This window comes from Anopheles merus, unplaced genomic scaffold (genome assembly GCF_017562075.2).
Source record: "Anopheles merus strain MAF unplaced genomic scaffold, AmerM5.1 LNR4000023, whole genome shotgun sequence".
In the NCBI taxonomy this organism is placed as follows: domain Eukaryota; kingdom Metazoa; phylum Arthropoda; class Insecta; order Diptera; family Culicidae; genus Anopheles; species Anopheles merus.
This window is the reverse complement of record NW_024427603.1, coordinates 6415-32235: the sequence shown is the minus strand read 5'-3', so window position 1 is coordinate 32235 and position 25821 is coordinate 6415.

The window sequence follows — 25821 nt, the reverse complement described above, 5'->3', positions numbered from 1 at the left end:
ATAATGCGTCGGCTATCTGCCTCTAATCAGTTACCGTAGGAAGAAAGGTGGCGGCAAAGCGCGAGGCAAAAATATCGCATACCGCAGACGGATTGTTGCCGTTGCGCCCGTTGTAACTGATGAAGCTGGATGGAGCAATACCGACAGGCCAGGATGATCGGGCGAGTGCTGCGTCACGAAGGGCGGCCGGTACTCTAACTTTGAAAGAAAGCCTACGATACGTGTTACGCTGTCAACTCATCTGACTCCCTTCCTCAGCAAGCAGTATGCTAGGACGTCATCGGTGGCTAAACGGCGTTTCACAGAAGCGACCACTTGCTCCACGGTGACGGCAGTGGACAAGCGAGATAGTCGGATCGATATTTTGTCTATGACCGGCTGGGGAAACGCTGCTCAAAGCGGTGACGATGTCGAATCGGTTCCCATGAGTTCATCCAGTAGCGTAGATGGGGGTGGGATGCCAACTGTAGTGTTAGTGTACACGCTTGGCGATGACGCTGCATAAATGTTATTTTGACGATTGTTAACGTTTTTGTTGACATCGGGGCACATAGAATCCTCGATGATACGCCTCCGCTTACTACCCGCAACGGGCCGAGGATCGGTATTGCAAAGCTGAGGTATTGATGCATTTTGCAGTAGAGTAAATCCGCTGCGCACCTCAGCGATAATCGGTTCAATAAGCTTCCCTACAGCCGCAACAGTTGAGGTGAGAGCAGCTTGAAAACCGACCTGAGCCCCGATCTCTTTGACTGATCGGCAGCGCGGATTTTTTTAGGATATTGGTGCACCCAGTGCAGCTCCAGTGCAGATCGATGTGAGTCAGGACCGCATCAATCAGCTCGGGAGGCAGCCTGCAACAACCGCGGTAAAAAGTAGCCTCACAGTACGCACAGCCGACGATACAGTCGGCAGCATCCAGTGGCACAGCACACGCGAAACAGATAGCCGCCATCACGAAATTATGCGCGGTTGTGATCACACCACCGTTAACCCGCATCAAAAAACGTTAATACACAGTCGCGGTTCAATGAAATAAAACACTAACACGCAACAGTAACAGGAAGCAGTTTAGTAGTCGATTGGATGAGTATTAACTGGGTATGTTAGAAAATACACTTCAATATTATTGATATGACGCGGTGCACATCGATATGGGACCGAGCAGTTAGACGTCAGTTGTCAAGTGGGGAATTAATAGAATGATATCTACCGATCATTAACCGTTACCGCGAATAGATGACATATTGGCAAAAATTGCAAGTTGGAAATATTTCTGCAAGCTAGATTTATTGGGAGCATATTTGCAACTGCTATTGTCAAAAGCGTCGCAAGAAGTTTGTACAATTAACACTCATAAAGAATGGTATAGATATACCCCGCTGTGCAAACCCGCTGCGCAAATTCGAGCAGTTTCCAGCGCAGGAAACCCGCTGCGCAAAGCGGCAGGCGAAATCATGGCGTTCGGAGAATTTCATCATGCTTTCCTTTTCTCTCCAACGGCAAATTTGTCAAGCAGCTCGTCGAGCTACCCGTCCCTGGCTCCGCCTCATACCCCTCGATGAGCACGCTGATGAAGGTTTGGATGTGTTAGTGCGTCAAACGGCCAATCGCTGTCAGCAGTCGTCAATGCCTTTTCCCTCCATAGCTCTATCTCTTTCTCGCGTGTGGTCAATGCTCGCGAGCTGTTGTGGTGCTTAAACAAGCCGTTAACAAACATTGCGGCGAAGAAGTTGCATTTACACAAATCAAATCAAAAAAGCACAATGAGTTCAAATGATTCTCCAGCCACCGGACCCCAACGACCATCTTTCCGCGGGCCCTTGTCGCTAATACTCTGTCCACTTGTAAACATATGGCATACTACAGACTAGAGATCTTCGGCGACTGCCTAGTCCGCCTACCGTTAGATCCGCCGCTGGTTCATGACGGTGTTTTTTTTGTTGAGGAGGTGCATACTTCCTCCTGCCTGCTGCGTATGCACCGGGCAGGAGACAGTGTGGCAGTATGCAAGTTGCACGTTGGATAGGAGTGGGCCCGCGGCACCGCCATCATTCCGCACATCTGCATGCCCGTCGTGGGTTCTAACCGCGTATGAACCGTCCGCCGTAGCAAGGGCTGACTATCCGGCTACGTGTACGTCAAGTCCTGAAAAGGCCAACATGATCGCGTAGCTTTGAAGCGCCATCCGTACCGGGGAAGAGATTGTCTTGACTTTGTTGCTGCGGGTCTGCGGCCGTGGCGCGACAAATGCACGGAATACACTTGACCAAAGGACATGAACCTACCGAGCCTTACCCGTTCCAAGGCAGTGCCGGCCGCACAGCGTCATGATACCGACTCCAAGCCAAAAATCCACCAGATTCTGGACGGACAGGTGCAGCACCATACGCGCACCGTAATAAACAAATCCAGAATCCTCTTTTGTATGAATTCAATTCATAAAGTTGTTTCCACTTGCATCCGCTAGCTGAATTGGAAAGAAACGTGCTACATATCACACGCACGTTTGCTTCGATCGTGTGTCTTTTTAACACCCCCAACAGCAGAACCGATCGCAAAGATGGTGGTGCCAATCTAATGGTTGTGTTGTCTCTCAGGTAGCGAGATCAAAAATGCACGGACTCTGTTGCCGCAGTGGATGAAAATTTACGCATCAGAATGAAGCAGTTGTGAGGTTTCCGCACGTACGCACACACACACACACACGCATGCACGCACACATGCACGAGCGCGCGCACGCGAGCGCGCACCCACGAATGCGCGCACGCGAGCACGCACCCACGAAAGCGCGCAGGCGAGCGCGCACCCACCACCAATCCCCCCCCCCCCTCCCGCACGAGCGAGTACGGCTACCTTTTCGGAAGAAAGGCTGGTTCAGCTATCTTGTAGCGCATCCTCATCCAGCGCCGGGTGGGGTGGGGGATCGCGACATGATAGAGTGGACGGTCAATTTCCCCGCGCTGTGTGTGTGCGTGTATGTGTGTGTCGAGACCCAAAACTCGAGACAGATTTCTGCACATTAAAAAAAAAAATATTGCCACTATACGCCGTGCTACATGATGCTTAGAAGGTCATTGAAGCATCAAACATGTTCTAATAAAAAATATTAGTTTAGTGTTAGACGTTCTCCTACGCTTGTTTTAAATAGGCTTCTTCACCCTCAATTGACAGGGGCATCGAATGGTCGCATCAGCAGCGGCACGAAATAAAATAAACCATCAATACACCGATAACACTTTAAATCCCAAACCAACCCAACCAGCTTCTCCCACGGCGTCTCAAGGTCACACACAAATTAATAAATGCTAACACCCACCAATAACAATACACATCCGCAATGCACATATGAGTATCAACGCATACACCGCAACAGCCAATCAGCTGGTGGCGGAAGGCACGGGCAGAAGCGCAAGTAAGGCAGGACAGGGCGAGGGAGGGAGAAGAAGCGGACGAAAAAATGGGCGCCAATATCTTTTTTTAAATTTTTTGACCGTTTTTGTTTTGCTCCGCCGCCGCCCGAACTTGGCCTGAACTGCCCGAACTGCGCGACCCAGCGCAGGAATCGCTGAAGTCCAGCGCGGGAGACCAGCCAAAATCTGCGCTGGCCAGCGCAGATTTTGGCACATTTTCTGCGCTGGAAACTGCTCGAATTTGCGCAGCGGGACTCGAATGCCTTTAGGCATTAGTTCTGCGCCGGCCATATTCAAGAGAATTATACTTACTTACTACTTACTTATCCGGCACTACAACCGCTTTGCGGTCTTGGCCTGCCTCAGGAGTGTCCGAAACCGCTCACGGTCTCGCGCCTTCGTCTGCCAGTCCGTTATCCCGGCCTTAATGGCGGACGCCAAGCCATCTTGCCACCTCAATTTGGGCCTACCACGCCTCCTCTGTCCTTGTGGACGGCCTAAAAAGACGTTACGGGCTGGGTCGTCCGTTTCCATGCGTATAACATGGCCAGCCCACCGGAGCCTGGCGAGCTTGATACGCTGTACGACAGTGAGGTCGCCGTACATCTCGTATAGCTCGTCATTATAGCGGCTCCTCCATTATCCTTCCACACATACGGGGCCAAATATCCTTCTGAGCATCTTCCTCTCGAACGCGGCTAAGAGGGCTTCGTCAGATTTGGACAGTGTCCATGTCTCAGAGGCGTATGTGAGTACTGGTACTATATAGGTACTATATAGTTCCAGCTTCGTCCGTCGCGACAGGTTCTTTGAGGTAAACTGCTTTTTCAGGCTGTAGAATGACCGGTTGGCAGCCAGCATCCTTGCGCGCTACTCAGCTTCCATGCTGTTGTCGTTGCTGACCTTTGACCCAAGGTGAATTGTGGGACGACTTGAAAAGTGTGTTCACCTATCTGCACGTCACGCCTACGTAGATTCTGATTATTTGTTGGTGGGCCCGCTGATGTTGCCACCATCAGTTTGGTCTTTGCCTCGTTTATCTGCAATCCGAGGCTCTCTGCCGCCTGCTCGATCCCTTGGTAGGCTTCTGCTACATACGAGAGCCGCAGACCAATGATGTCTATATCATCAGCGTATGCCAGGATCTGGGACTTATAGAAGATGGTTCCCGTAGTCTCCACCCTCGAGTCACGGATGGCCCTCTCTAGCGCCAGGTTGAATAAGAGACAAGCAAGCCCGTCCCCCTGGCGCAGACCCTTGGTGGTAGCAAAAGGTCCTGAGAGTTTTCCATCCACCCTCATCTGGCATGTGACGTTGGTCATAGTCATTCTAACTAGCCTTATCAGTTTGGCCGGGATTCCAAAAGAGCTCATAGCGTCATACAGTTTTACCCTGGCTATGCTATCATATGCGGCTTTGAAGTCAATGAAGAGATGGTATGTGTCGTGCCTGTATTCAGCCATCTTCTCCAAGATCTGCCGCATGCTAAAGATCTGATCAGTGGTTGATTTTCCGTTTCGGAATCCTCTTTGATAGTTTCCGACTATCTCTTCGACGTGCGGGACAAGGCGATCCTGAAGGATCAGGGAGAATATTTTATAGGCGGTATTCAACACCGTAATACCCCTGTAGTTGTTGCAGTCCAACCTATCTCCCTTCTTGTATATGGGGTAGATGATACCGAGATTCCAATCACAAGGCATCGATTCGCTATCCCACACCTCAGTAACAATTTGATGAATCTCGTTTTCTAGTCGTGCACCTCAGTTCTTGACCAGTTCGGCTGCAATTCCGTCGGTTCCGGGTGCCTTGTTATTTTTCAGCCGACGGATAGCCTTTCGTGTTTCTTCTATGCTAGGTGGCAGTAGCATGTCACTATCTGCTAGTGGCGCTTCTAGCTGTTCGCTAAACTGGTCATTGAGTAGTTCATCAAAGTACTGAGCCCACCGCGAGAGGACCTCTGGCTGGTTACTGACCAGATCTCCATCTTTGTTGCGACAGCAGGTTACCTTAGGTACAACGTTGTTTCGGTGACCTGCTATCGCTTGGTAAAACTTTCGTGTCGGTCCGTACGCCTCTCTGGTTTGCTCGAGTTCCCGCATGTTTTGCTCTTCCAAAGCATGCTTCTTGGAGCGGTGAACTCTTTTCTCTTCGCGTCTGAGCCGTGAATATTCCTCTGCGCATGCCCGCGTTCTATGCCGTTGCTGCATTGCTCGGTATGCAGTATTCTTACGTTCGGTCACTTGTCTGCATTCATCGTCGAACCAGCCAGATTTGGTGTTGCCACGACGTGGTGGGAGTATATTTCTTGCACAGTTTATTATTTTTGTTTTTAGAGCGTTCCACCTCTCGCTCGTAGTTTCATAACTGTTTTCTGGTAGTAGAGACTCTTCTAAAGCGGCTTTGAATTCCTGTTGGACAGTAATGTCCCTTAGAGAGTCCGTGTTGAGCCGAGGCTGCGTGTTTTCTCCACCCCCGTTGGCGCGGGGGCGGGCGATTATAGAGTATTATAAATCAGATATTAATTAATATCCCGGGAATTGCTTATCTGGACAATATATTGGTTGGAGGGGAAACCGAAGACAAATCTCTTAATATAAATTTTCCTTAGCGCGTAACGCTTCCATGGCACCCGCTGTGCAAAGCGACGGAAGGCGTTATGGCGTTCTGAGAATTTTATCATGCCTTCCTTTTCTCTCCAACGGCAAAGCGAGCAGCTCGTCGAGCTGCCCGTCCCTGGCTCCGCCTCATACCCCTCGCCTGAGCGCGCTGTCGAAGGTTTGGATGTGTTGGTGCGTCAGACGGCCAATCGCTGTCAGCCGTCGTCCATGCTTTTTCCCTCCATAACGCTATCTCTTTCTCGCGTGTGGTCAATGCTCGCGAGCTGTTTTGGCGCCTAAAAATGCCGTTAACAAACATTGCGGCGATGAAGTGGAGGGTTTGCTGTGCAAGTCGCTGAACTCTAATTCGCATTGACACGTTCAGCCCGGCGCTGATTTTCATCAATTTTCCGTTCTGCCGGCATCTAGAACGCAAGCTGATTATGATACCGGCATCCTGGAAAGTTCACTGGCAGTTCCTGGGGCCTGCCATCGAACTGAACATGTTAAGCATTAAGCATAACTTTGTTTCCCCAGGTTTTGCTTTCGTATGCTGTAGATTACACATATATGCTGTGCCGTCTGCGCAAGGGTATGAGCGTGCGTGTGTGTGCACAACTGTCGCCAAATGTGTTTTCTTCCGGAATGTTATGATCCCTCGGTCAAAAAAAGGAAGGTGTTCAGGAAAGGCGGAAAGACGAATTGAGGCCCCTGTAAATGGTAACTAATGACTGGGAGGAGGGGGTACTGGCACACAGCTGTTGGGAAATTGAACAGTATACTTAAATTGCCAGCGGAGTGAGGGAGGGTGGCGGGGGGCTTCGGCATGTTAGCATTAATTAATTAAATTAAATGGACCCCTACGATCATCAGTCACAGGCCCTAAAACTATTGCCGGCATGGAAAAGGGGGGGGGGGGGGTGTAGGGGTCTCCAAATGGTTCTCCAGCCAAGGGGGCCTAACGATCATCTTTCCGGGGGCCCTTGTCGCTAATAGTCTGTCCACCAGTAAACATACAGCATACTACAGACTAGAGATCTTCGGCGACCGCCTAGTCCGCCTACCGTAAGGTCCGCCGCTGGTTCATGACGGTGTTTTTGTGGAGGTTCATCCCCCGCGTATGCGTATGCACCGGGCAGATGACAGTGTGGCAGTATGCAAGTTACCCGCTGGATAGGAGCGGTCCCGCGGCAACGCCATCATTCCGCACATCTGCATGCCCGTCGTGGGTTCTAACCGCGTATGAACCGTCCGCCGTAGCAAGGGCTGACTATCCGGCTACGTGCTACTCAAGACTTGAAAAGGTCGGCATGATCGCGTTGGCTATTACGCCAATAATAATAATAATAAGAAGAAGAACTTAGCATAGCAGTCCACACTCGGGGAAGGTTTTTGTTTTGACTTTGGTGCTGCAGGGTCTACCGCTGTGGCGCGACAAATGCACGGAATGCACTCGACCAAAACATGAACGTACCGATCCGAACCCACTCCAAGGCATTGCCTGTCAATAGGCGTCATGATAACTACTCCAAACCAACAAGCCATCAGATTCTGGACGGACAGGTGCAGCACCATACGCGCACCGTAATAAACAAATCCAAAATCCTCTTTTGTATGGATTCAATTCAAAATGTTGTTTCCACTTGCGTCCGCTAGCTGATTTAGAAATAAATGTGCAACATATCGCATGCACGTTTGCTTAGATGCTACAGTGTGTCTTTCTAATACCCCCAACAGCAGAGCCGATCGCAAAGATGCCAATGCCAATGGTTGTATTCTCAGGTCTCAGGTAGCGAGATCGAGAATGCGTGGTATTTTGTAGACGCAGCGGATGAAAATGTACGCATCAGGATCAAATAGTTTTGGGGTTTCCAAACGCACGCACACACCCAAACACACAAACACTCGCGCTCAAACTCACACACATACTCATACACACACACACACACACACACACACACACACACACACACACACACCACACACACACACACACACACACACACACACACACACACACACACACACACACACACACACACACACACACACACACATGAACGTATACGCGCACACACATATGCACGTACGCGCGCACCCGAGCACGCACCTATGAACGCGCGCACGCGATAATGCACCTACGAACGCGCGCACGCGAGAACGCACCTACGAACCCACGCACACGCACGAGCGAGTACGGCTACCTTATCGGAAGAAAGGCTGGTTCAGCTATCATGTAGCGCATCCTCATCCCTAGCGCCGGGCGGGGTGGGGAATCGCGACATGATAGAGTGAACTGTCACTTTCCCCGCGCTGTGTGTGTGCGTGTGTGTATCGAGACCCGAAAACCCTAGACAGATTTCGGCACATTTAAAAACATATTTTATTGCCACTATACATCGTGCTACATCATACTTAGCATCAAACATGTTCAAATAAAAAAAAATTAGATTAGTGTTAGACGTTCTCCTACGCTTGTTTGAAATAGGCTTCTTCACCCTCAATTGACAGGGACATCGAATGGTCTCATCAGCAGCGGCACGAAATAAAATAAACCATCAATACACCTTTAGCGCGTTCTTTCGATTTGTTGAATATTAACAGGGAAAGAGATGTGATCGAGATAGGTTGCGAGATAAGACTAACTTAATTTTATTCTCTACAAATTCAACTGGAAGATTTCGTGGTAGTAGTGTAATGATCCTTACATAGCGTAGGTAGTATAAGTTTGTAGTGTTAGTGTTAATAGAGGAACGCGTATTAGTTTCGCAATAGACACGGAAGCGTAAAGGTGTGTACGGAACCTTACAAAGGTTAAAAGCTTTCGGTACTTTACAGTGCGTTGCAGTAATACGCAAGGTTGCCACACACCGATAACACTTTAAATCCCAAACCAACCCAACCAGCTTCTCCCACGGCGTCTCAAGGTCACACACAAATTAATAAATGCTAACACCCACCAATAACAATACAAACCGCAATGCACATATGAGTATCAACGCATACACCGCAACAGCCAATCAGCTGGTGGCGGAAGGCACGGGCTGAAGCGCAAATTAGGCAAGGAAGGGTGAGGGAGGGAGGAGAAGCGGACAAAAAAATGGGCGCCAATATTTTTAAATTTTTGACCGTTTTTTTTGCTCCGCCGCCATAAATAGTTCGTCCATTTCGCCAACAGATGGCGCTAACCCGGCGCAGGCCTGCGCAGGAATCGCTGAAGTCCAGCGCGGGGATCGGGCCAAAATTTGCGCTGGCTAGCGTGTGTGTGTGTGTGTGTGTGTGTGTGTGTGTGTGTGTGTGTGTGTGTGTGTGTGTGTGTGTGTGTGTGTGTGTGTGTGTGTGTGTGTGTGTGTGTGTGTGTGTGTGTGTGTGTGTGTGTGTGTGTGTATGTGTGTGAGTTTGAGCGCGAGTGTTTGTGTGTTTGGGTGTGTGCGTGCGTTTGGAAACCCCAAAACTATTTGATCCTGATGCGTACATTTTCATCCGCTGCGTCTACAAAATACCACGCATTCTCGATCTCGCTACCTGAGACCTGAGAATACAACCATTGGCATTGGCATCTTTGCGATCGGCTCTGCTGTTGGGGGTATTAGAAAGACACACTGTAGCATCTAAGCAAACGTGCATGCGATATGTTGCACATTTATTTCTAAATCAGCTAGCGGACGCAAGTGGAAACAACATTTTGAATTGAATCCATACAAAAGAGGATTTTGGATTTGTTTATTACGGTGCGCGTATGGTGCTGCACCTGTCCGTCCAGAATCTGATGGCTTGTTGGTTTGGAGTAGTTATCATGACGCCGATTGACAGGCAATGCCTTGGAGTGGGTTCGGATCGGTACGTTCATGTTTTGGTCGAGTGCATTCCGTGCATTTGTCGCGCCACAGCGGTAGACCCTGCAGCACCAAAGTCAAAACAAAAACCTTCCCCGAGTGTGGACTGCTATGCTAAGTTCTTCTTCTTCTTATTATTATTATTGGCTTAATAGCCAACGCGATCATGCCAGCCTTTTCAAGTCTTGAGTAGCACGTAGCCGGATAGTCAGCCCTTGCTACGGCGGACGGTTCATACGCGGTTAGAACCCACGACGGGCATGCAGATGTGCGGAATGATGGCGTTGCCGCGCGACCGCTCCTATCCAGCGGGTAACTTGCATACTGCCACACTGTCATCTGCCCGGTGCATACGCATACGCGGGGGATGAACCTCCACAAAAACACCGTCATGAACCAGCGGCGGACCTTACGGTAGGCGGACTAGGCGGTCGCCGAAGATCTCTAGTCTGTAGTATGCTGTATGTTTACTGGTGGACAGACTATTAGCGACAAGGGCCCCCGGAAAGATGATCGTTAGGCCCCCTTGGCTGGAGAACCATTTGGAGACCCCCCCCCCCCCCTGGCGGCAATAGTTTTATGGCCTGTGACTGATGATCGTAGGGGTCCATTTAATTTAATTAATTAATGCTAACATGCCGAAGCCCCCCGCCACCCTCCCTCACTCCGCTGGCAATTTAAGTATACTGTTCAATTTCCCAACAGCTGTGTGCCAGTACCCCCTCCTCCCAGTCATTAGTTACCATTTATATATATATATATATATATATATATATATATATATATATATATATATATATATATATATATATATATATATATATATATATATATATATATATATATATATATATATATATATATATATATATATATATATATATATTATATATATATATATATATATATATATATATATATATATATATATATATATATATATATATATATATATATATATATATATATATATATATATATAAACATCTCGAAACATCTTACAAAAATTAAAAGATGCAAGATTAAAAATACAAATTGAAAAATGCCATTTCTTCAGAAAGGAAGTTCAATTTCTGGGCCACATGGTCACGAATGAAGGTGTTAAACCTAATACGGACAAAATCGAGGTCATAAAAAATTGGCCGATACCCAAAAATCCTAAAGAATTGAAACAATTCCTCGGGATGCTTGGTTATTACAGGAGGTTTGTTCAAGACTTTGCCAAGCTCATTAAACCATTGACTGTAATACTTCGTAAAGAAAACGAATTCATTTTCACACCCGATAAAGTAAAATGTTTTGAAAAATGCAAGTCTCTGTTGGCCATGGATCCGATTTTGGTTTACCCTGATTTCCAGAAAACTTTTATTCTGACAACAGATGCTAGCGATTTTGCCGTTGGCGCTGTATTGTCCCAAGGAACTATAGGAAAAAATCGACCTATGGCCTATGCATCCAGGACTTTAAATAAAACGGAAGAGAATTACTGCACAACAGAAAAAGAACTGTTAGCTATAGTTTGGGCCGTGAAATATTTTCGACCGTATCTATACGGAAGAAATTTACTTTAATAACAGATCACCAGCCTTTTATATATTCTATGACAAGTGCGAATCAGAAAATAATAAGATGGAAATTGGTACTAACAGAATTTGATTTGAAATAGTTTACAAGCCTGCCCGCTGCGCAAAGCGACGGAAGAAATCATGCCGTTCGGAGAATTTTATCATGCCATCTTTTTCTCTCCAACGGCAAATTTGTCAAGCAGCTCGTCGAGCTACCCGTCCCTGGCTCCGCCTCGTACCCCTCGCCTGAGCGCGCTGTCGAAGGTTTGAATGTGTTGGTGCGTCAGACGGCCAATCGCTGTCAGCCGTCGTCCGTGCTTTTTCCCTCCATAACGCTATTTCTTTCTCGCGTGTGGTCAATGCTCGCGAGCTGTTTTGGCGCCTAAAAATGCCGTTAACAAACATTGCGGCGATGAAGTTGAATTTTCACAAATCAAACAAAAAAAGCGCAATGAGTTCAATTGCTGCAATATAAAAATGACTACGGAATCGCTAGCTAACGCTGGAGGGTTTGCTGTGAAACGCGCTGAATCCTAATTCGCATTAACACGTTCATCCCGGTACTGATTTTCATCAACTTTCCTTTCCACCAGCACCTAGAACGCAGGCTGGAAAGTTCACTGGCAGGCAGTGGGGCCTGCCATCGAACTGAACGTGTTAAGCATTAAGCATAACTTTGTTACACTAAGCTTTTGCTTTCGTATGTTGCATATTACACAGATATGCTGAGCCGTCTGCGCAAGGGTATGAGCGTGCATGTGTGTGCAAAACTGTCGCCAAATGTGTTTTTTCCGAAATGCTATGATCCATCGGTCAAAGAAAGGAAGGTGTTCATGAAAGGCGGAAAGACGAATTGAGGCCCCTGTCAATGGTAACTGATGACAGGGAGGAGGGGGTAGTGGCACACAGCTGTTGGGAGATTGAACAGTATACTTAAATTGCCGGTGGGAAGGGGGGTGGCCATGGGACCCCTACGATCATCGGTCACTGGCCCTACAATTGTAGTCGCCATGGGGGGAGCGGAGGTGCAAATGGTTTTCTCCAGCCACGGAGCCCTAAAGACCATCTTTCCGGGGGCCCTTGTCGCTAATAATCTGTCCACTTGTAGACATACGGCATACTTATGTCTACTGCTGGTTCATGGCCGTGTTTTTTTATCGTGGAGGTGCATCCTTCCCCCTGCCTGCAGCGTATGCATCGAGTAGGAGACAGTGTGACAGTATACAAGTTGCACGCTGGATAGGAGCGGTCCCGCGGCACCGCCATCATTCCGCACATCTGCATGCCCGTCGTGGGTTCTAACCGCGTATGAACCGTCCGCCGTAGCAAGGGGTGACTATCCGGCTACGCGGTACTCAAGTCCTGAAAAGGCCGGCATGATCGCGTAGGCCATTACGCCAATAATAATAATATTTATAATAATAATAAGAAGAAGAACTTAGCATAGCAGTCCAAACTTGGGTAAGAGTTTGTCTTGACTTTGTTGCTGCCGGGCTACCGCTGTGACAAATGCACGGAATGCACTCGACCAAAACATGAACCTACCGATCCGAACCCACTCCAAGGCATTGCCGGTCAATCGGCGTCATGATAACTACTCCACAGCCGCCAGATTCTGGACGGACAGGTGCAGCACCATACGCGCACCGTAATAAACAAATCCAGAATCCTCTTTTGTATGAATTCAATTCAAGTTTTGTTTCCACTTGCGTCCGCTAGCTGAATTAGAAATAAATGTGCAACATATCACACGCACGTTTGCTTAGATCGTGTGTCTTTTTAATACCCCCAACAGCAGAGCCGATCGCAAAGATGCCAATGTTAATGGTTATGTTGTCGGTCAGGTAGCGAGATCGAGCCGTAGCCGCTACCTTTGTAGCCGCAGCGGATGAAAATGTACGCATCAGAATCAAATAGTTTTAGGGTTTCCAAACGCACGCACACACACATACACACAAACACGCGCGCTCAAACTCACACACACACACACACACGCACACATGCATGAACATATAACATATGAATATATATATATATATATATATATATATATATATATATATATATATATATATATATATATATATATATATATATATATATATATTCTTCTTCTTTTGGCTCAACAACCGTTGCCGGTCAAGGCCTGCCTGTACCACACTACTTGTGGGTTTGGCTTTCAGTGACTTATTGATCCCCCCATAGCAGGATAGTCAGTCTTACGTATGGCGGCACGGTCCATTCGGGGCTTGAACCCATGACGGGCATGTTGTTAAGTCGTATGAGTTGACGACTTAGAGATATATATATATATATATATATATATATATATATATATATATATATATATATATATATATATATATTATATATATATATATATATATATATATATATATATATATATATATATATATATATATATAAACAATACTGTTGGATTTAGTGAATTAGTTAGTGTCAGTGAATGAAATATCAAAATACCTTAGTGCAGTTAAGAGGGGAATGTGTGAACGGGTCGTTGAACTTCGGAGCCGCAATATTAAAGGTTGCTCGGAACAAAATTTGCATAAATCCATAAAGCCGAATAATCGCGCTTTTAACTCGGACTGTGACCTAAGTGCAGAAGTTGAGCAAAAAGGAACGTTCAAAGAACTCCTTGCATCAGTTAGGAAAGAGCTTTTAGATCAAAGTTTCGAACTCGAAAAGGCCTTAAACAACACAATATACAAAATGGTGTATGATTTCCCGACAAAGATGGCCATTCAGTGCATATCTGAATATTCAGGGGTTCCAGCAGAATTGGATGGGTTTTTATACCAAGCTAACTTTTTTGCGAAACAAATCCCAAAAGGAGAATCCGAAGAACCATTAATTCAAGTGGTTATGATGAAAATGAAAGGGAAAGCTGCTTCGCTGTTTAATAGGATTTACGCAGAAACATGGGAGGAAGTGAAACTTAACCTCGTAAAACTATTTTATGAAAAAGTTAATTTGGAGGAAATTTTTCATGAGGTAGGAACACTGCAGCAAGGGTTAAATGAACCGTTAATAAAATTTAAAGAGAGAGCTTTAAAATTAAAAGAACACATTATCAATCACGATCATAACACAACAGAGGATTCCTATGCTATGAAAAATTTGCGCATACATTTTCTAGCAGGGTTACGGGATAAAAATCTAAAAATACAAGCACGTTTAAACAAGCATTTTGAATTCGAAGAATTGTTAGAATTTTTGGCGGACGAAATAGTCCAACTTGAGCAGATCCAAAATATTGAAGAAAGGTTGTCCCAATCAAAAAACGTGGAGCTAGAAGAATCTAGAATCCGGAGTTTCGACAATAGTGCTTACAACTCACGGTTCAATTCAACGCAACCTCAATATAGACATAATAGAACATGGAACACAAATAACATGGAAACTAATCATTTCGGTAACCCACAATTTAATAGCACAGCAATACAACCAAACATATCAAATGTTAGTAACAACTTTTCTCGTTCTCCGAGGTATTTTGTCCCTTACAGGAGCAACCAATACCAACAACCAAAACCAAGCCAAGACCCATCTGCTCAAGCATCGCTTCATAGCCAATATAAGAAAAAAACTGAACAAAGGGTCACTAGTCAATCGAAAACAAAACGCTAGTGATCCTATGATTAATGATCTCTTTCATTTTAGGATGCATGAAAAGGAAGAGGATTACAAAAAGCTGAATGTTAAATTCACTGAGGAAGGTAAACCTATGGTTTCAATTTTAGTGGAGAACATCGAGAAAAGAGTGTTAAGTTTTTTGATCGACTCTGGAGCTTGCTTTAATGCTTTGAGCTGGGAATCAGCCAAACTGTTTGAGGCTTCATGCATCGACTTTGCAGATAATTTGACACTGTCAAGTTTCGATGGAACGGTATCGAAAACCATAGGCTCTATCGTGTTAGATTAGGTCATTGGCAGTTCGAGGTATAAAACAAAGTTTTATATAGTAAAATTACTTGGGGTTCCTGGTATAATCGGAGCAGATTTTTGCACAAGTATATTTTCAATGTAGGGAAACATTTTGAAAGCTTAATCTTAATTAAACCTAAACGTGAAATTGAAAACATAGAGGAAATTAGTTGTTCTGATGAACACATAGTGGAGAACAAGGTAGAAATCCAGGAGTGTCTGCCTTACATGGAAAATAAAGACATGGATTGTGATTTACTCGAGCTAAAAGAACACACAGAAATCATTGGGAGTGAAAGATACGATGCTTTGATGGATAAAATCAACCTTCACCACATAGAAAGAGACTTGGAAAATAATGTTGAAAAAATTGTTAATAACTTTACCGACATATTTTTCCTGCCAGGTGATAAGCTGACACATACACAAGCAGCAAAACACGGAATAGAGACAAATTCAAACATCGCTATATACAAAAGGCAATATAGATTCCCTGCTGCTTTAAACAAAATAATGGAAGACCAGATAGAAGAAATGCTAAAGCAGAACATAATAAGACCAAGCAAAAGCCCTTGGAACGCACCAGTTATGTGCATACCAAAAAAAGGAAATGGGGATGAAGAAAATAAATTTCGAATTGTAGTAGATTTCAGGGCACTAAATGAAATAACGAAGCCTTTCATTTATCCCATCCCTAGGATAGATGACATTATGGATAGTATAGGGAATAGCAAATATTTCTCAACCATCGATCTTAAATCGGGATTTTTTCAGATTCCCATAGATTCCAAAGATGGCTCAAAAACTGCATTTTCGACGTTGAAGGGGCATTATGAGTTTACCAGAATGCCCATGAGTTTGAAAAATAGTCCATCAACGTTTCAATATTTAATGAACACGGTTATCTACACAATTCAACCGGTCAAAGTATTAGTGTATTTGGATGACATTGTTGTGTTTGGGGAAACAGTGAAAGAACATAATTTGAATTTGATTAAGGTGTTAGAAGGACTAATCTTAAAATAGAACCAACCAAATGCAAACTTTTGCATAGAGAGATTAATTACCTAAGCCACACAGTCAGCGAGAAGGGTATCAAGCCCACGCAAGCAAATGTAGAAGCCATAATCAAAATGCAAACGTCGAAAACCCTAAAAGAATTACGGTCCTTTCTGGAGGCGATAAATTTTTATGGCAAATTTATACCTCATGTATCAGACGTCCGGAAACCCTTGCACGAACTGCTTAAAAAAGATGCAAAGTTCGATTGGGACGAAAGGTGTGACACGGCCTTTGTCAAACTAAAAAATTTTCTTATATCAGAACCCTTACTCGTGCGACCAAACTATGATGACATTTTCACAATTACCACAGATGCTAGTGATTATGCGCTTGGTGCTGTGTTCTCGAATGAAAAAACAATGGATAAACCAATCACTTATACATATTATTATTATTTATTTAATCTTCAACGGGCCGTATGGCCTAATTAAGATGTAACAGTTCATTAAAAAAACAATACATAGCAAAAACAAGATTTGCATCGTAATTCACTGCGGCCACGGCAAAAGCCGGAGACGTTCCTTGAAGCACTGAGTTGAGATGTCGAAGTCGAAGCAATCCGAGACAGTGTTGAAGACAGCCGACATGCGGAACATAGGGTCAGACCGACCAGCACTGGAACGGGGTTGAGCGAGCAATAGAGTTTCTCTAGACCTAAGTGTTCGGGATGGTGCATAGATATCGACTCGATGCAACAAGGGCGATGAGTCGATAGAGCCATTTAGCAATCCAGCGATGAAAGAGCACTGTGCATTGCGTCTTCTAATCAAAGAGGTTCAAGGCCTAGAAGACGGCACCGCGCAGCATGCGGAGGAAGATTATTGCGATTCTGCCGGGGAAGTAGACGTAGGGCATATCGCGTAAGCTTACGTTGAATCGCCTCAAGTCGAGCAATTGAAGAAGCGGTAGTTGGGCTCCAGACTACGCATGAATATTCCAGAACCGAACGAACGATACAGTTGCAGACAGCTTTGATGCACATGGGGTTGCAGAATTCATTAGTTCTCCGGATAACCACGCCAAGTAATTGATTTCCTCTGGCTACAACGTCATCGATATGCTCTTTAAAGTTCAAACTAGAGTCAAGCAGAACGCCCAGATCTTTGGCATGATTCTGTCGATTAACTGCAGTGCCGTCCATGAAGTAGGTCCCAGTCACTGGGCTCCTGCATCGACTAAAAGACACACAGTAGCATTTCTCGATGCAGATAGTCAGTCCATTACGCTTGCACCACGAACAGAAAATTTCGATGCAGTCTTGAAGGAATGTACAATCACCTGTGTTGTGAATAGGCGCAAAAATTTTTGCGTCGTCGGCAAACAGACTGATACTGTCGGGAGGTAAACCGAGGGTAACATCGTTGATGAACAATATGAAGAGAAGCGGGCCAATATTGCTTCCTTGAGGCACACCCGAGCTGCTGACTATTTCTTTGGACATGTGCTTATCAAATAGCCACTGTACGAGCGAGCTGGGAACTCCTAGCTTATCGAGTTTAGCGAGAAGAATTGCGTGCGGAAGAGAGTCGAATGCTGCTTTCAGATCTGTATAAATTGCATCGACTTGAGCTCCGGCATCAATTTGACTAGTGCAATAGGTTACAAATTCAACCAGGTTCGTGGTAGTCGACTTTTTTGGCACGAATCCATGTTGATACGGGCTTAGGTAGCTGCGGCATGCATGTAGCAGATGTTTGTATATCACTAGTTCGAACACCTTGGCAATGGCACACAAAGATGTAATACCCCGGTAGTTGATGGCATCTGTCCTGTCGCCTTTTTTGTAAATAGGAACCATCCAAGATTTCCTCCATGTTTTGGGAAAGTAGCCATTGGCTAGCGATGCATTGAACATTTTTGCAAGGATAGGTGCTACTGTCGTTTGACAGCGTTTCAGCACGGTAGAAGGAATTCCGTCGGGTCCAGGAGCGAAGGAAGGCTTTACTTGCGCTAGGGCAGATAAAACGATCTCACTGTCGATGAAAGGAGTGCTCATGTTAATTGCGCCAGCCGGAGTGTTGACGAGAGCAGCATCAATGGTATTGGTATCATTCATGGCCGGTGAAAAGCAATCTGCGAAGCGATCCGCGAAGAGATTGCCCATTTCATTAGTGTTGGCACTTGTTGCTCCTTTGTACGTAATGGATTTCGGTGTATGCGTGGATTTTGTTTTGCTGTTGTAGAAGCACCAAAACGAGTCAGGCCACCTGCAGAGGTTACGTTGAATTTTACTCAAATATCTGCCATATCGAAACCTGTTATAGCTGCAGTATAAAGAGTGCGTGTCAAAGTAGATCGAGCGAGATCTTTGGCAGTGGCGCGTTTGGTAGTGAGGATAAGCAGCTCTTTTTACACGTTTGAGTCGTTTGAGTGTGCGGTCCGCCCAGGGGGGGTTAGGTTTAGGACGCTGAACTGGGACGCATACAACAAAGGCTTGCAGCATAAAGGACGAGAATGAACATACTGCTTCGTCAAGTGAAACAAAATTGGAACAATGAAAGCTATTGTTAAACATTGATATCATGTCGTTCAGTTTCACATAGTCAGCTTTAGCAAAGTTATAACGATGCTAGTAGAACTCTTGTTGGAGCGGAAAATCGGTACCATCCAATCGAAAAAGAGTTACTAGCAATTGTTTGGGCCGTAGATTATTTCAAACACTACATATACGGGCAGAAATTTGTGATATTTTCAGACCACAGACCCTTAGTTTCCATCTGGCGCCTCAAAGAAAATTCACCAATATTGTCAAGGTTAAGGCTGAGGCTACAAGGCGTACAATGCGAGATACGATATAAAAAAGGAAAAGAAAATGTGGTTGCTGATTTTCTCTCACGACTTCCTGGGGTAAAGTTGAGAGAAGTAGAAGAAGTACAAAAAACAAATAGTACAATGGCTGGGATTACACGTCAACAACAAAAGGGTATAGAAAATAAACAAAAACATCAAATCAACATTACAGACGACAAGGTTGTCGAAGAAGAACAAGAAGATCATTGGGGTGATTTGAGAAAAATGAATATAGATAAAGAAACGAACGGAAACTACGGAGGGAGGAGAGGTTAAACAACATAAAGCAAATAGATAAAACCAAACTAAAAAATTACACACCCGGTTTAGATCGAATAAAAATAGAACCGAAGGAAATATACACAATTCTCACAGAATTTCACGATGCACCCTTAGGAGGTCATGTAGGAGTTAGACGAATGAAGAAGAGGATTAAGGATATGTTCTTTTGAGAACATGTACAAAGACATTGAGAGGTACGTTAAAAGCTGTAGATCATGCCAGATGAACAAGATTGGTCGCTATAACAGAATTCCGTTGAAAATAACGACCACGTCAGGGGTACCAATCGACAAGCTTTTCGTCGACATAGTAGTCCTACCGGAATTAAATGCAGGAAAAAAATGGGCTTGTCATGCAAGATGACTTCACGCGATACCTAACCGTAGCCCCATTAGCAAATCAGGAAGCTAAAACAGTTGCACAGAGTTTTGTGGAAATAATTATTTGTGTACATGGCACTCCTAAACAAATAGTTACAGATCAGGGAACGAATTTTATGAGCGAAGTTATGAAAAACACCTGCAAGCTCCTAAAGATAAAAAAATTTACACTAGCGCTTACCACCCACAATCTAACCTGGTAGAAAGATCAAATAGAGAACTGAAGACATATCTAAGGCAATATGTACAGGGCAAACCTCAAACATGGGATGAATGGTTACCATATTTTATGTTTGAGTATAACACTACGGTAAATTATTCTACTGGATTTACACCATTCGAATTAATGTTTGGAAGAAAAGCGAGATTACCGACTTCAGTTTATAAATCGGACAATAAGCATAATGATGGTGATTATTGTGAAGAACTACAGGATAGATTGAAAGGCATGCACGAACTGGCCATAAACAATTTGAAACTATCAAAGGAACAACGAAAACAACTATATGACCGTGGAGCAAACGATTGGAAGCCCATGTGGGGTTAATTAGTATTGATGAGGAATAATGCTGCTGGCACGGGCCAGAAACTGCAAAGTATTTGGAAGGGACCGTATGAAGTGGTTGACATACCAAGTGCACAAACGTGCGTTGTAAAGAATGGGAAAAAAAAACTCGAAAGAGTACATAATAATCGACTCAAACGATTTAACGAATAGAAAAAAAAGGTTAGGGATGCAGATGATCTTTCCACGTCCTGCGTTGAATTATTGTTTAGGAGTTATTAAATATGAATTAGGATAAAGATTTGCATCGAAAAATTAGAATTAAGATTAGATTGTAAATAGACGTACATGAATACTAATAGAATAAGATTGGTTCGAAACGAAAACCACGAAGGATTACATGCGCGAGAAACATACCAACATTATCTATGGTTTTTATGTACATCTATAAAAAACCAATTTCTGTTAATTATACATTAAGGATACAACGAAAAAAAAAGAAGAATAAGAAATAAGTGAATCTATAAGTCTAATACACCAATATTGCCAGTTAATAATTTCACAATATGATCTTGCACATTAAGGGCTAATCAGCTAATTGAACTGCAATACGAGTAACAGGAAGGTTGAACGGAGGAGGTTGATCGGAGGAGGTTGATCGGAAGAAGTTGAAGAAGAACGAGGTTGACGATGAACATCGGAGTAAGAAATTATGATCGCATTGTCGCAATGCCTGTAATACATCTCGGATGAAAATGAAGAGCAGGAGGCACTCGGCTGGAAGAGAATACGTTAGATGTTAGATGCGCACTCGGGAATTATATTACGTTGGAAGATATAACCGGCACTACCAAACAACAGAAACACGAGTATCGTGACGGAAGTAAAAGTGAAAGGTTGCCAGGTGAAGCAAGAGAAAAATGCTTGAAGCAGAAACTCCTTCTTCTTCTTCTTTTGGCTCAACAACCGTTGTCGGTTAAGGCCTGCCTGTACCACTACTTGTGGGCTTGGCTTTCAGTGACTTATTGATACCCCACAGCAGGATAGTCAGTCCTACGTATGGCGGCACGGTCCATTTGGGGCTTGAACCCATGACGGGCATGTTGTTGAAGCAGAAACACAGATGGTAATTTTCTTGCAAGGCAAGCATCAAGCAAAAAAAAAACAAAACAAAAAGCGTAATGACATGTAGCGACCTTGGCTTGGCCGCAACGATTTCGGCTGGTAATGCGGCGGCTACGAATACGGCGGCCGATGATAAGGAGGCGGACAACGACAACGAGCGCGACCGATCGGATAAACGAAGCCGAAGACGACGAAGAGGAGAATAAATCGGGGTGATCAACGAGCTGGAGAAAAACTGCAGCTCTATTAGCTGGTGACGGTCTTAATGTGCGGATCGAATGAGCAGTAAAATAAATCGTAGATTCTAACTTAAAACTAATATTTAGTCTTTTCACCGTAAAGTATCTCATTGCGGCGGAACCTTACAAATGTTATTGCGCGGTCGAATCAGGAATCGATGGAAGAATGGAGTACGAACGAGGGGGGAGAAGAGGAAGCACAGAGAAAAACGCTGCACATTCACTCCCCGACAGACAAAGAGAACTAAATTTTCCGGCGAGGGGTAGGTAGAAACACGCGGTGGGGACCCGGCCCAAGATCGAATCCGAAGTCCGTTGTTTTGGGCTCGAAATTAAAAATGGCGGATGGAGCGCTACCACGGAGAGAATGCGCTCTCTTGCTTGCCTTTAAAATACACGAGGCGCTCTCGCTGTAAAGAACGCTCGCTCGCGCTGTTTTATCATACCCCTTCCTTCCCGTTTCTTTCGGCTTGCGCTGCGCTGAGCTGGTACCCCCTCCCACTTGATTCCAGCGAATTGCGCTGCGCTGGACTGACACCACCTCCCACTTGTTTCTTTTGTAGCACGCTGTGCGCTTCCCTTCATTCGGACTTGGTGCACCCGAATCAAAACAAAAACTTGAACACATTAAACTTGGTTTATATTTTATCACTTTTATTGCAAATAAAGGGGCATTTTTGCGCATAGCTTCACACAATCTTGCCACAAAAGCACACACATTATTTATATTTAAAAAATCGTCTTATTTAAAATAGCCGTCTAACTGCATGAATACCGTTGTTGCTGTTCAATGCAGTAAAAAAATATTGAAATAAAGCAGCTAAAACTGGGCTAAAACTGGGCTGTCTTGCTTTATCTTCTATACCGCACCTGCTTGCACTCATTCGCGAGCGTTTAAATATAGTCTCTCGATTTCATGTTCTCGCGAATTGCCTGCTGCTGTAAGAATGTATGACCCTACTAGCATCAGCTTTTTTGCTCTCTCTCAAAAAATAAGTCCAAAATTGTCTGCCTTTGGGTACCAGTTTGGGAACTGAGATAGGGCACCATCTCAGGTCCATAGTTTTAATCATTCATCGCGTTTTGGTCGTTTGGAACGGTGCATCAGTGGATAGAGGTTTCATTCGAGAAACGATTAAATCGATGTCATTGTGTGCGCTCTTGGCTGGGATGAACCGTCCTGTTCTTGTTCCCCTGCTACCGCTTTGCGATTGTGTGCCAAAAGAAGACAGCTGTTTCACACGAAAAATGGTATTCACATTCCTGGCCTCGGATAGTGGAGTGTGTGTGTTTTTTAATCGACAGCAACCCAAGCGATTCAAAACGCTCGAAAGTAGTAAGGAAAGTAGATGAGGCGGTCGATGTGACGACGTGTGTCGTTGCGTGTGTGTTGTCGCGATTTGGTCAGATGAAAATGATGTCAAGTGAGATACAGAGACAATTAATTGCACTACGTACAATTACACGCTACGTTCAATTAATTGTCTCTGTATCTCATTTCCCCATCCCCAAAAAACCACATTCATTCTCCGCGCACTCTTAAAATTTTGGTGCGCACGCTACGTACAAAACAATACAAAAGGTCGTTTTAACCGCTGATCAAAGTCGCGATTGTTCAATCGGAACGCCGACGCTCCAACCCTACAAACAACGAGCGGGATATTTTATCATGGTGTGTGTAAAAACCTAGAGTTAAGCGGAGAATCGGTGTGAAATACACGGAGGCGAGAGCGCGTTTTGGTTTCAACACAGTTTTGGCACTAATACAGTTACACATGTGGAAATGTGTTCGTTCATTTTCGGCCAGCTCGCTCAGTTTGATCTGCTCGCAGCGCTGTGCTGATGTCGGTGTCTCGCTTGCACTGTTGTACCGAAAGTTCCCCTGTGTGCTCTCGTTCTTGCTACCACACGAAATCGTCAGTACAGCTCAAGGATCGGCAGCGAGCGGCCGCTCGTGTGTCAGCCTAAGTCCTGGACGATTGGTGTTATGATTTTGTAAAGTGTTCAAGTGTTGTGCAGCTTCAAATAAAACTGCGCGAATGATTCGTAATGCATGTTATGTACATCGCGCAGTTTCATTTTGTACCTTTTTTACAGTAATCAACGTGTACAAAAGGATCTACGCAGATATTCGGCCACTTCAACATTTGCGTCGATGCAGCGATGAATGTTATTTTAGTTTGATATTGTGTATGTAAATGTGTGAAATCGTGTAAAGTTATGTAAATGTTTCAATAAAGTGATGAAAAAAAGATCTACGCGTGTTTGTTTTTTTTTGTTTAGCTTTAGATAACAAAAAAATACGCAGCGAGTGTGAGCGATCGCAAAACGAAAGAAACGCACACAGCGTAACACGAAAGAAACAAACACAAGCACACGAAAGGATTGAGAGAGCGCACCGTGTATTTTATATGGGAGCGGGAGAGAACCGTGGTACCCGTTCCCGCCCCCTTTTTTAAGCCTAGGAAATCTTCCATCGGCTTAACTCTAGGTTTTTACGCACACCATGATAAAAATTACCCGCTCTTAGTCCGTAGGGAAGTCAGACATTTGGTGTGAAAGAAAAAGTTTTTCTGACCAAATCGACAACACATACCCCGTCCGGCAAAATGAGTGTATTTTTTGAGTGATTTGAGTGCCGTCCCCCGTTAGCAGTTACTCTTAGAGGAATGAGTTACACCCTCGCGCGAGCCCTCCCCCTCCCCACCCGTAACACACGGTGCGCTCTGCAGTTCTCAAAGTGTTTGTGTTCTTTCGAGCCATGCTACCAACACATCCAAAGATATTTGTTTCTTTCGTTTCTCGTTTTCTTTCATACATTGCCACGATCGCAAATACGCACTTATTCTAACAACAAACACAAACACGGTCATTTTTTATTTCATTAAACACTTTATTGAAACATAAATTAAACTTTCGCAACACATTTAGAATCCTTCAGACTTACGAATGGCGTCGTACTGTAAAGTACCGGATCGAGCCAGGCTGCGGGAAACTTGTCGACAATCTGCGTTGCCTCTGTTCAGCAAATTCTTACCTGTCGATCCACGCACCGCATGTGCGTCTGTGCTCATTGTTTGTTCACTTCACACTTCACCAAAACACACCGGCGCACGAGACTTTGAACGAAATGCGCACCAACGCACAAACACTGTGCGCGGGACTTGGAACAAAACGCGCACAACCATCTCCGACAAAGCGTCGCGCTGTACTGGTGGTTTTGTACGCGTAGGAGGGGGGACATACTGAGCGATGGTTCGATGCTGTAGTGTAAGCGAGACAACACGATGTGACGAGCAGCTCCAAGTTGTTGAGCTCGCTGAAAGACACATACACACTCACAGACGGCTCGTCAAAGCACGGTATTTGTATAGGTGTTAGTGAAGCGCGCGTGTAAAACAGAATGCGAACTCTCATCGCAGCGCGTTTCTCCTTGCTTCCTCAAGCTTCCTCATACCCCTCGGCCTGAATCACTCAAAATTTGGGGTCTCATTGTTTGCGTGGACACGACGACACACATCTGTCACATCGACCGCCGTCGATGGAAGTGAGTGAGGTTCTTAAATAGATCTGAACAAGAACGTAAGCGTGAGAGTGAGTCGTCGCGTGCGTGTGTGTGGTGGTGTGTGTACACGCGATAACTCATTTTTTGCTCTTTCCTGGAACCCAGATGTTCTACATTCTTCTGATTTTAAGCAACAAAAGTAGAACGGGAAGTAGAAGGCTACTTCATATTCTACTTTCCTTACTACTTTCGAGCGTTTTGAATCGCTTGGGTGGTTGGTGTGAAAGAAAAAGTTTTTCTGACCATATCGACAACACATACGCGACGACACACATCTGTCACATCGACCGCCGTCGATGGAAGTGATGATCTAAAAATAGATCTGTTGGGCGAGTGAAAAGGGGGAGGGGCGTAGAACAGAACGTAAGTATGAGTGAGTCGTCGCGTGTGTGTATGTGTGTGTGTGTGTGTGTGTGTGTGTGTGTGTGTGTACACGCGAGAACTCATTTTTTTGCTCTTTCCTGGAACCCAGATGTTCTACATTCTTCTGATTTTAAGCAACAAAAGTAGA